Below are 7,966 nucleotides of genomic sequence, written 5' to 3' on the forward strand. Positions count from 1 at the left end.
GTCAACAAACACATGAAAGGATGCTCAACATCACTAATAATTAGAGAAATGCAAATCAAAACTACAATGAGGTATCACCTCACACCACTCAGAATGGCCATCATCAAAAAATCTAGAAACAATAAATGCTGGACAGGGTGTGGAGAAAAGGGACCACTCTTCCACTGTTGGTGGGAATGTAAATTGATACAGCACTATGGAGAACAGTATGGAGGTTCCTTAAAAAACTACAAATAGAACTACCATATGACCCAGCAATCCCACTACTGGGCATATACCCTGAGAAAACCATAATTCAAAGAGTCATGTGCCACAATGTTCATTGCAGCTCTATTTACAATAGCCAGGACATGGAAGTAACCTAAGTGTCCATCGACAGAAGAATGGATAAAGAAGATGTGGCAATATATACAATGGAATATTACTCAGCCATAAAAAGAAACAAAATTGAGTTATTTGTAGTGAGGTAGATGGACCTAGCGTCTGTCATACAGAGTGAAGTAAGTCAGAAAGAGAAAAACAAATACCGTATGCTAACACATATATATGGAATCTAAAATAAATGGTTATAAAGAACCTAGGGGCAGGACAGGAACAAAGATGCAGACCTACGAGAGAATGGACTTGAGGACATGGGGAGGGGGAAGGGTAAGCTGGGACGAAGTGAGAGAGTGGCATGGACTTATATATACTACCAAATGTAAAATAGATAGTTAGTGGGAAGCAGCCGCATAGCACAGGCAGATCAGCTCAGTGCTTTGTGACTACCTAGAGGGGTGGGATAGGGACAGTGGGAGGGAGATGAAAGAGGGAGGAGATATGGGGATATATGTATACGTACAGCGATTCACTTTGTTATAAAGCAGAAAGTAACACCATTGTAAAGCAATTATACTCCAATAAAGCTGTTAAAAAAAAAAAAAAGAGTGATAACAGGAAGCCGTGGGAAAGTGGGAAGGCAGGACTCGCCAGGGCACAGACTTCTGGTAAACCACCAAACTCAAATACAGAAGCCTGTTGGTGAGTCTGCCCTCTGCACACCCTGGCCTGACCTAGTAGGAGGGCTTCTGCCGGGACACAAGTTCATAGAATTGATTTGATATAAACACTGTAATTTTTCAGAATGGGTCTTCATGAGCATGGTGTCTTCCAGTAGTGTGTGAAGCACCAAAAATGGTCAGACCAGCTAAAGATCTAACAGACCACACCACTATTCATTAAGTAACATAAAACATCTTCTTATCCTGTCCTTGGAAGGGGGGAGGGGTAAGCAACAAACAAAATAACAACTACAATCACCATAAAATTGTGTCTCAGAAGGCTCACGTATTAAGCCCTGCCAGTCATTTTATATACATGTGACTGACTTTATCAGCACATTTTCTGCAGATCTGTTTTGGGATGCTTTGAGTCACTGAGGGTTAGTTTTGATAGAATTGATGTAACAGCAGGAGTAAATGGACTTGTTGGGTATTGCTGAAATAATATGAAGACAATGCCTGAGAGGTCAAAGGCACTAAACAAATTTGTCAGTTTTGAATTCTGGCTGAAGGCTGAACATCTGACCCCCAGATGGTCTCAGTTAATAACTTGCTCTTCACAGCATGAAAATTTGTTAAGCTTTACTGATTGTTTAATTGTCTTACCAAATGGTTTCCCAATCTTCCCTTAATATTAGGCCTCTAAGGTGAAAATTATGTGAAAACTACTCATGGAACTTGAGTTGGATCCAGGCATCGATCTTGATTATTACAGTGGTAGAAAGGTGAAATGGGAGGATAAGCAAGACCTCTTGATTTTGGTGAAACAGGAAGCCCCAAAGCAGTGACCTCTGAGGTCAAGTTACTTGACTCAAGGGGAAATTATGAGAGTAGTAGTAGGATCAGAAGGCTTGATACAGAATGTGTGTACATAAAGTAGCTGATTAGCCAACACACTGCTTGGTTTGTTATCTTTTCATTTATATCTGACAATGTTGAACTTTACTTGGGCTACTTTTCTCCTGGAAAACATCCAGATTAAGAAATCCTCTTTTGTATTCCCAAAAGTTACTGAAAAGAACCACCCTTCCTCACATGACTTAGATAAGACCCACAGATGACCCATTTGTTTTACCTAGGCCCAGGCCATTCACAGATCTACCAAATTCCCATTTTTTGTCTTATTAATGATTAGCTGAATTGTTTGTAGCCACTGACAAATCTGGACAAAATACCTGCTAACATGACTTGATCAGACTTTAGTTAATTTTCACTTCTCCCAGGCCCATGAATTTTTATTTACCCAGAGCCAGCAGTGGAATGCAAAACAACCCCTCCTTAAGTGTCCCACCCAAGAATAAGCTAACCTTGACCCAAAGGAAAAAGATTTCCTGCTCAACTGTATTATCATGTTACCCACTCTTCCCACTCCACCATACTATGTTTGGTTCCTTCTAACCTTGTTTACCCCTCTCTATAAAAGAAAATTCCTTCTGCCTGATCTCTGAGACATTTGCAAATCTCATGTTTGGAGTGTCCTCACTATTGCAACAGCCCCCCTTCCCTTATTTCAACAGTAAACCTTCCCTTATTACAATGATTCTTTTAAATAAGCATCTCCTTATCTAACTCAACATATGATGTTTATTTGATGTATCCAAATAAAACACAACAGAACTCTGGGAACATAAAATCAGAGAACGTATTCTTTTTGATTAAAATCTAATGCCCTGACAATCCCTCACTAACTCACAGACTGATTTTATCGGTTAGCCTCTTGAGGGCAAATGGGTTTGGGAAGTGTGTGTGTGTGTGGGTGTGTGTGTGTGTTTGAGTGCTCCCATGACTGCGTCTTAGGGTAGGGCTTTGCAGTAAAAGCTGGGATGAGAATAATAAAAACCTCATAGATATTGCTATGGTCTGAATGTTTGTGTCCCCCCAAATTTCATATGTTGAAACCCTAACCCCCAAAGATGTTGTATTAGGAGATGGGACCTTTTGGGGATGATTAGATCATGGGGAGGTGCCTTCATAAACAGAATTAATGGCCTTATAAAAGAGATCTCACAGAGCTCCCCAGCCTCTTTCACCATGTAAGAGTATAGTAAGAAGGCACCAGCTATGAACCAGGAAGTTGGCCCTCGCCAGACACCACACCAAATTTGCAGGATTCTATTTTTGGACTTCCCAAACTCTACAACTGTGAGAAATAAGTTTATTTTGTTTATAAGTTACCCTGTCTCTAGTATTTTTTTTATAGTAGCCCAAATGGATTAAGACAAACATGCTCTTGGCTTATAGGTGCTAATGACCTTCCTCTTGTCACATGTCAGACCTGTCACATGTCAGGTCTTGAGAAAACGGGGTTTAGACTTTCCTCATTTTTATAGTAATTTAATGCAGAGTTCTTTTGGTTGGAATTTAACATATATTTATTTTGTTTAGCAATTAAGCACTTACCTAGCAGAGCATTGTTTTCAACGGAATGTGGAGACATAGCTGCAATTAAAAAAAAAAAAACAACAATGTCACAAATTTACCCAATTAAGGTTTACACCACAAAATATTTTAGACAGTTGTCCAAATGACCTGTAGCAAATTACTTATCAGGGAGAAAACATGGTAGTGCTATGATTTTAGAAGGAAAACTGGCATGTGTATTTCATGAATGTTATTTTTTTCATGAGCTCATCTATGAACTTCAATTCATTTCAAGGGGTTAAAAAAGAAAATCAGCTGTGTCTCAGAGCCTTGCAATTTAAGCACCATGTCATTTTCTTACGTTGTGCTTACAGTATCAAATTCTCTAAATCCACAAATCCTCTTTCATTTTTTGTGACGTTTGTTATAATCTTTAGCTAATCTTCCACTTAGGAGTTTTAATGTTCTTCTCCAGACTCGTGACATTAATGCAGCTGAGTTTAAGGGTCCATTTCAGCTGCTGTCAAAGAGATTTCAAATCTATTCTTACACATGGCAGTGGAGTGGCACCAAATTCGCTTTAATTTGGGGAATTATTATTTAATTTTGTAAAAGTTATCCCAGACATTAGCACAAGAAAACAACTAAATCAATACCCACAAATGTCACAACCTAGAATTATGGGCCAATTAAGAAGAAATGTGATTTCAAAAAGACACTTAAAGTAATTGTTGGTCACCAAATGGAAATGTATCAAAATAAGTCAAAATAGATAAAATCAGTGCTAGCCCTAGGTTCATCTCAAAAGTATTGACAAGGGCAAAAGCAAAGCAAAAAGTAATTAAACTACACCAAGACAGTATGTGAAGACTGAAAAGGAAGGAGCATCCGAATCAATCAATTCTCTTCCATGAGACCGGAACTCTTTATTCTACTGTATATCTATGACACAGAAAACAAATCACTCATTGTTATTACTCTCAATGTTATTATTCTTCATTGATAACTATTTCTCTATAGTGTTGGTAGTAGAGGGTAGCAGTCCAGAGCACAAGCTCTGGAGCCAGTGTTTTTGAATTAAAATCTTGGTGCCATATCTTTACTAGAAGCAAGTCACTCAACATCACTGCACTTTAGTTTTATAATCTGTAAAATTTACATAAAATAGCCACTTCCCAGGATTGTTGTGTATATTGACTGGGTGAAGACACATAACTCACTCAGAACAATGCCTGACCTGTAAGCCCTCAATAAAAGTTGGCTAATAACCTCATTAGTGTATCCCCATTCCTTTTACCAGAGACTGAAACACACAATAGAAGGTAATCGGTAAATATTTGGAATTTGAAGCAATTTCAGATCATAGCTGTCTATGTTGTTTTCCAACGTACAAATACTTGAAAGTAATAAAAGTGATGTCTGAAGGAAGGAAGGCTAAAATGCCAAACCTTCACAAGAGCAATAGAGAAGCTGACAAAAACTGTCAGATTCAACTTTTTTGGAACTCAGGAATCTAAACTTACAACAACGAAGGAACTGCTTAATGGAAAAAAAAAAAGACGGCTGCATTTTGGTGGAAGAGCTCTGTGACATTTTAATTTACCCTGTTACCATCTACCACACACCAGTGAGGCAGTGGCTTTAAATGGCCGGGCAACTTCCCAGTGCAGGTTGCTGATACCAGAGGAAGCAATATGGATTTTCTTCTCAAAGAACTGTCATTGTATGTTTTGACCTTGCTTATGGCTCCCTGAAGAATTGGCTTAAGTGTTTCCTTTTGTTTTGCCTGTCTCATAGCATCCCTAGAACTGCGGTGGTTCCCAGGGAAGTGTCTGTCAAAAAATTTTAAAGGCAAATATATTAGATGCTGCCTGGCACAAAAGATACCCATTGGGTTAAGAAATATAACAAAAAGCCTAGGAAAGAAGAGACTTGGGAAGGAAATACTTGGAGAATAAAGACTTTGAAAAACTCCCACAAATTCTGAAGACTCTAGAAGTCTGCATGAATGCCTAGGGAAGAATATATCCTCAAAAATGACCTGAGGAGACACTAAGTTCTCACCACTGGCTGACCTTCAGGCTCTGTGCAACCAAGAAGTAAAGGCTAAGGCAGAGTTTTTTGAATAATGGAAGGAAATTTGGAAAATTCACAAATATGTGGATAAGTACACAACACACTCAAACAACCAATGAATTAAAGAAGAAATCACAAGGGAATTTAGAAAATAATTTGAGACAAATGAAAATGAAAATACAACATAACAAAACTATGGGATGCAGGAAAAAAGAGAGAGAAATTTATAGCCATAAACACCTACATTAAAAAGAAGAAAGATCCTAAATTACTAACCCAACTTTACACCTTAAGGAACTAGAAAAACAAGAGCAAACTAAACCCAAAGCTAGTAGAAGTAGGAAATAATAAAGATTGGAGAGGAGATAAAAGAAATACAGAATAGAACCAGAAATTGGTTCTTTTAATTGTCATCAAAATTGACTAACATTCACCTAGACTGACAAGGAGAAAAGAAGATTCAAATTATTAAAATCAGAAATGAAAAAGAGGACATTATTATCAACCTAACAGAAATAATAGGTATTATAAGAGAGTACTACAAACAATTGTATATGAATTAGATAACTTAAATAAAATAGAAAAAAATTCCTAGAATCACACAAACTATCAAAACTGAATTATGAAGAAACAGAAAATCTGAACAGATCAACAATGAGTAAGAAGATTGAGTCAGCAATCAAAAAACTCCCAACCAAAAAATCCCAGGGCCAGATGGCCTTACTGGTGAATTCTACTAAATATTTAAAGAAGAATTAACACAAATCCTTCTCAAAATCTTCCAAAAATTAGAAGTGAACTCATTCCTAACTCAGTCTATGAGGTCAGCATTACTTTGATACCAAAACCAAAGACATCACAAGAAGAGGAAATTATAAAATAATATCCCTTATGAATATTGTTATGCAAATCCTCAACAAAAGTACTAGCAAACAGAATCCTGCAGAATATTAAAAAGATTACCCACCATAAACAATTGTAATTTATTCCAGGAATGTGAGGGTAGTTCCACATACAAAAATTAATCTATGTAACACATCATATTAATGGAATTATGGGAAAAATGATAATTTCAATTGATGCATAAAAAACACTTAAAAAAATTCAACCTTTTAATCATAAAAATATTCAACAGAATAGGAATAGTGGGCTTCCCTGGTGGCGCAGTGGTTGAGAGTCCACCTGCTGATGCAGGGGACACGGGTTCGTGCCCTGGTCCGGGAAGATCCCACATGCCGCGGAGTGGCTGGGCCTGTGAGCCAGGGCCACTGAGCCTGCGCGTCCGGAGCCTGTGCTCCGCAACAGGAGAGCCCACAGCAGTAAGAGGCCCGCGTACCGCCAAAAAAACCCAAAAAACAAACAAAAATAGGAATAGTGTGTCAACATGACTAAAAGCATTCATAAAAACTCCTAAGGTTAGGAACAAGACCAGGATGCCTACTTTGACCATGAATGTTTAATATTGGGCTGAGAATATTGGCAAGAAAAATAAATAAAAGTCATCCAAATCTGAAAAGAAGTAAAACTATCTCTATTTGCAGATTACCCTAAAGAATCCATATATACACATGGATTAAAAAAAAACTATTATAGCTAATAAATTCAGCAAAGTTGCAGGATATAAATCAGTATTCAAAGTTTAGTTTTATTTCTATACATTGAAAATGAACAATCTAAAAGGAAATTAAGAAATAAATTCCATTTACAGTATCATCAGAAAGAATAATATACTTAGAAATATATTTAACCTAAGAGATGCAAAACTTATACAATGAAGCCTGCAAATTATTGCTGAACTAAATAAAATAACTAAATATAGGGAAAGACATTGATATTTATGTGGATTGGAAGACTTAATATTGTTAAAATGGTAATACTCCCTAAAGTCATCTGCAGATTCAATGCCATCCTTATCAAAATCTCAATGATCTTTTTTTCAGAAATTGAAAAGTTGATCTTAATATTTTTATGGAGTTGCAAGGGATCAGAAAGCAAACATCTTGAAAAGGAACAGAGCTGGAAGACTCACACTAGTTGATTTCATTTATATGAAATACCTAGAATAAGAAAATCCATAGATCCCACAAGCCACGTGGTGTGGCCAAAATAAATAAACAAAAAATATAAAAAAATAAGAAAATCCATAGAGACAGAAAGCAGATTGGTGGTTTCCAGGGGCTAAAAAGATGAGAGAATTGGGATTCATGAGTAAACAGTAGAGTTCCATTTTGGGGTGATGAAATTATTTTGGAACTAGATAGTGGTGATGGTTGTGCAACATGTAAATGTACAGAATGTAATGACTTCAGCTTTCCATATTCCAAGGTATTTAATTCAAGTTTCTTGGGTACCATGACATACCAAAGGGTTGTTCTCTATGAGATTCCTGGACACAGATTGACAAAAGAAAAAAAAATCAAAATAAAACAAAAAGCTTGGTGTTTTTTAATTTTAGAATTTTATTTATTTTTTTATACAGCAGGTTCTTA

This window comes from Aethalodelphis obliquidens, unplaced genomic scaffold (genome assembly GCF_003676395.1).
Source record: "Aethalodelphis obliquidens isolate GAN/ISIS:26980383/991018 unplaced genomic scaffold, ASM367639v1 scaffold78, whole genome shotgun sequence".
NCBI lineage: Eukaryota > Metazoa > Chordata > Mammalia > Artiodactyla > Delphinidae > Aethalodelphis > Aethalodelphis obliquidens.